This window comes from Suncus etruscus, chromosome 16 (assembly GCF_024139225.1).
Source record: "Suncus etruscus isolate mSunEtr1 chromosome 16, mSunEtr1.pri.cur, whole genome shotgun sequence".
NCBI lineage: Eukaryota > Metazoa > Chordata > Mammalia > Eulipotyphla > Soricidae > Suncus > Suncus etruscus.
In genome coordinates this window covers 15,030,785-15,035,900 of record NC_064863.1, presented here as the reverse complement: position 1 = coordinate 15,035,900, position 5,116 = coordinate 15,030,785, and the positions used below count along the sequence as shown (strand labels likewise).

Here is a 5,116-nt window from a genome sequence, read left to right as displayed (position 1 = left end):
TGCAAAAGCTCACCAAGCCATTGCAGACACATTGTCAGGAAGGGAATGAATTGCTTGGTTAACTCCTCTGCTTCACCATGCTGGCTCATTCAGAGTTCCTCTTTACATCATTTGAATCCTCTCCAACTACAGTGCTTGCTCGCTCTCTGTCTCATCTTCTTGTCTCCTCAGAAAGGGGGAACAGCTGGTCACCATCTTCCATATAATCACATTGAAGATAATGAAGCTGGCTATTGAGTCACTCTTCAATAATTTCTGTTCAGGTCTTACTACACAGACCTATTTACAGGGGGAACTGACAAAAAATGGCAAGGAGAGGGGAATCCTTTTAAAATGGAATAACACCTAGTAAAAGGCTGAAGAAGAAAACTGATTTGGGAAAATGAATAGTAATCCTTATTATTTTTCCCTGGCTCACACCCTGTCATTGTTTAAAATATGAAACCCATTCTGTAGTGGCTAATGATAGGATTTTTTTAAATAAAATTTGGATCTGGCTTTATCTGGATTTCGGATAATTAAGTTAGGAAATCCAAAGTGGAAAAAAAAAAGCTTTGGACAGGAGCCAACAGGATGTACGATCCAAGACACATGTGTCTGGAATTAAAATTAGAAGTTGGACTATGTTGTCCTTAAATCATGGCAGCAAAGGAAGGAGGGACTTTCTGTGTGCTAAGAAAAGGCACTGTGTAGGCTGCTGACTTGTGGGGATTACAGGGGATAATTCTCAGAAACTACTCAGGTTGTATGAATGGCTGTTGGACACTCCGGAGTAAGGGAATGAAAATGGAGCCTCCCTATAATTACGCTGTCTGAGTTCCTGAGTGTTCGTCTATGTGCCCAGCTGATTGGAAGATACTACAGCTGAATAGTGCCAGAAATAAGGTTTTGCGTAAAAGAAGTGCTTTTTTTAAGGTAAGTCCTGCATCAGAAACCAATAAGTCCTGTAGTCAGAAACCGATTAGATATATCTTATAACATTTATGACAGTTTTATCTTTTGGATAGTGTTGAATCACCATCTGTTTTGCAGAGTTCCTTCTGAGAAATATAATATTCTCCATTATTTTCATTTGGTGTTCACAGAGTAAGTTTCTGTGAGATTAGGCATGGTGCTCAATCTCCATTTATGGTTTCATATTAAGTAGTAGGATATGGGGCCAGAGAAGTGGCGCTAAAGGTAAGGTGCCTGAGTTGCCAGCGCTAGCCAAGGAAGGACTGCGGTTCGACCCCCCAGCATCCCATATGGTCCCCCCAAGCCAGGGGTGATTTCTGAGCGCTTAGCCAGGAGTAACCCCTGAGCATCAAACAGGTGTGGGCCTAAAACAAACAAACAAAAAAAAAGTAGGAGGATGATAAAAGAGTTCATTTATGTATATATACATTCATAAAATTATTTGTCAGCAATATAGGCACGAAAGCAATATCTACCTTGGAGGTATAGACATTAGCTGAGTTGGAATGTGAAACATTTGCATTAAGATATTGTACAAAGAACAGCTTAATGGATATTGGTTAATATTAGCTAAAAAGACAGAAGTAGTTTTTAATATGTGAATTCTTAAAGACAAAGTTCTGGAGTAGCAAAATTCCCTTGTGGCTAGTCATTCAGAATGAATTGTTTTTTTAGGGGGAAGATGATAACAAGTACTGGATGATTCATATAAGAAATATTTTTCTGGGGGTCGGGCGGTGGCGCTGGAGGTAAGGTGCCTGCCTTGCCTGCGCTAGCCTAGGACGGACCGCGGTTCGATCCCCCGGTGTCCCATATGGTCCCCCAAGAAGCCAGGAGCAACTTCTGAGCGCATAGCCAGGAGTAACCCCTGAGCGTCACAGGGTGTGGCCCAAAAACCAAAAAAAAAAAAAGAAATATTTTTCTTAAAAAGAAAATAAAAAAAGAAAAATTTTCTTTTTATGAATGTGCAACACAAGAGCTAGTTGAACACTCTAGAATATATCATTTTAAAGGGGATATTTATGAATGTAAATGCATTCTTGAAAAGCAACCAAATAGAAAAATATAAATAAATTAAGAAATTGAAGCTAGAAATATATTTTAATAAATATGGCTTTTCCCTTGCACACAACTGATCAGGATTTGCTCCCCATACCTTATGAGGTTCCTGTACAAAAATCCCTGATTGCAGAGCCAAGTCCTGATCATAGTAGATTGTGGCCCAAATTTTTTTCAAATGAAAACATGACTTTTGTGAAAAAAAAAAAAAAAAGAAAAAACTGCAGAGTCATTGATAATTTCAACTTATTCAGGACTTAGGCTAAGAGTTGCTAGTGTTATGAGTCATTGATATATGACATTTATACTGCAGAGAATAGAGATTATATATATGGAATCAAAGGTTGGAGGAACATTTATTTTATTAAATAAAACTTATAATTATAAAATGTGACAAAAAAATCAAATTCTTAAATATGAAAGACAGATTTATATTAAGTACAATATTTAATTTTGTGTCAAACAAGATGGGTGTCTATACCTTGCTAGAAACATTTTGCATAAACATTTTATAACTTAATTGAGAGAACTAAATTTTAATCAACTCACTACTACCAAAAAATTCTAAAACTTGTCTACTACACATGGTCACATTAGTGCCTTACACTATTTCTCTTCAGATGAAGTCACTCTGCAATTGATTTTAATCCTGGATTAAAGTTTTTCTTAATTTTTCTGTTCCCATACTTTGCTCCTCTGTAAACTTTGTATAAGAAATATCATCTATTATTTGTCTTTTTTTCATCTGGCTTATTTCACTTAGACCAAACTTCTCACTCCACACAAATTCCAAGTTGTTTAAACAAAAGGCAAATTTTTATTTAAAAAAATTTAAAAATTTTGAAATGACATTCTTAATCTTGACATTGAACAATTTTGCAAAAGTCAAAGACACCCAATCAGTTATCTATTAGTGCATCTTTTCTAGGCAAATGAAATATTTTACTCACTCAAATTTTAATTTGTCAATCAATTATTTTTTGAATATTGTAAAATCAATCACTATTTAATTGACTATTGGAGTTTTTAGATCTTTGATCTGAAAAGGAATTATAATGGTTAATGTTATCTATGTGACCAGAGAAGTTCTAGTTTCTGCACAGCGATGTTGACAACATGTTGTCATGACAACAGCCATGTTGTCAACTGTTATAGAAGTAATAATCAAGGAAAACAAGCAGACATGGAAGTCAGAAAGGATAAGCTAAGATTCCCCTTTATACATGGCTGTTTTGTACTGGATATTTTGGGGAAAAAAGACATTGGATATATAGAGCAAAGAAATTCAATGAAGAATTTACTGTGTCACTATCCCAAATGAGTGGACAAAATTCAAGTTTTTTGCAGTATTATATAAGAATCTTAGATTTACTATTTAGATAGTCTCATCTACATTTTTCCCTTATGCTCCAGATTTAATTGCTTTATTTTTATGGCTCCTGTTGAAGGGGTTTCCACTCCCTATGTACCATGACCCAGATTTTGAGAAAGTCAAATAAAACACTCATCGACAAAAGCTCATTGGTGCTGCCAGTCCCCCCAGATTCCCCTCATGACCTTACACACCTTCTAGAACTGTCCTGGAAAGACTGCCATTTACCCTGGCATCAACAAGGGGGCTTGGCTTGCCATGGAGGAAGTCCTGGGCCCCATGACGGGGCACACCTCCTCCTGAATTTTATCATCACCTTCAACTCAACTTCCTCATCCTTGTTTACCAAATCCTTTCCCAAAAATTCACAGTTATCCCCTGATGCACATATATATCATATTTTACCCCAGCCTTGGATCTCAATGTACTTATAGCTGATCCCATTATTTATTATCATTGTTCTCCTTTCACTTAACTTTACATGTTCATAGAATTTGTTTTTAATGGCATAATTACCTAGAATAGCACTTGATGTATATGCATTCATTGCATATTTATTTCTTTCAAGTATTTATGTGATTAGTACTTTTGCCCTTATAGAAAATATTTTTATCAAAGTTTTTCTTTTTCATAATCACTATTAATTAGCAATACCAAAACAGTGTTGGAAAGAATATAAAACAAAAATAATTTTTTACATATGTCAATTTTAATTGTTGCAGATGTTCACACTTGCAGACCTTAAAATAACTTCATGACAATAAGTATTGCTCTTTTAATGGCTTTTCTTCATATGCACCTAAGATGGCAAGTCCTGAGTTTACAATAATAGAAGTAACTTTTCATTTCTGTGTTCATGACAATGAAGTACCAATGGTATAAGGGTATATACTCTTGTTCATGTAGCTGTCATTTTTCTCAGAATAATTTATTCCATTGCTTACATAAGACTTTATTCTCTGAAAATAAAATGTGAAGCCTATACTAGAGGAGGAGATATAAACGTATTTAAAAAAAATTTAAAAATCCTGTCTAGAGTATAGGCCTGTGTGGGGTGGGGAGAAAGGACACTTGGGATATTGGTCATGGGAATGTTGCACTGGTATAATCCTTCACCAGTGCAACATTCCTATGACCAATATCCCAAGTGTTCTTCCTATAATTTTATAAATTTATTTATATATATTTATATATTTTAATATATATTATATTATATATAATAAATATATTTATATATAATATATATCTTAATATATATATTAAAATAAAAAAAGAAAAGATAAGGCCTCCCAATTCTTACCCCAGGCTGTGTTCTTTACACTGACTGTACAGAAAGAGGAAGCACAATAAATGCACCCCATATACAACTCAACCCAGGCCCTTTGCCTGGTCTATATTGTGAAATGGGGGACAAAAAAAAAAGAAAAAGAAAAAGAAAAAAATTTATATAAAGTAAAAAATAGTCATATAATCATGGTGAGTAATATTAGAATTTATTACACAGGAGAAATGTCTTTGATGAACTATAATAATATAATATAATATAATATAATATAATATAATATAATATAATATAATATAATATAGTATAGTATAGTATAATATAATATAATATAATAATATAATATAATATAATATAATATAATATAATATAATATAATATGATATAATATAAATATTAAACATTTATATGATACCAAGTAGATCTGAAAAAAATAAAAGGAGTAACAA

General features: G+C 33.5%; 1 non-coding gene across 1 annotated transcript; it reads left to right on the top strand.

Annotated features, from left to right (window-relative positions):
- Positions 1–4,668: 4,668 nt before the first annotated feature.
- On the top strand, positions 4,669–4,801 carry LOC126033324 (small nucleolar RNA SNORA51). The gene has a single exon (XR_007504432.1). It is a non-coding gene; the product is annotated as a small nucleolar RNA SNORA51 (small nucleolar RNA).
- The last annotated feature ends 315 nt before the right edge of the window (positions 4,802–5,116 follow it).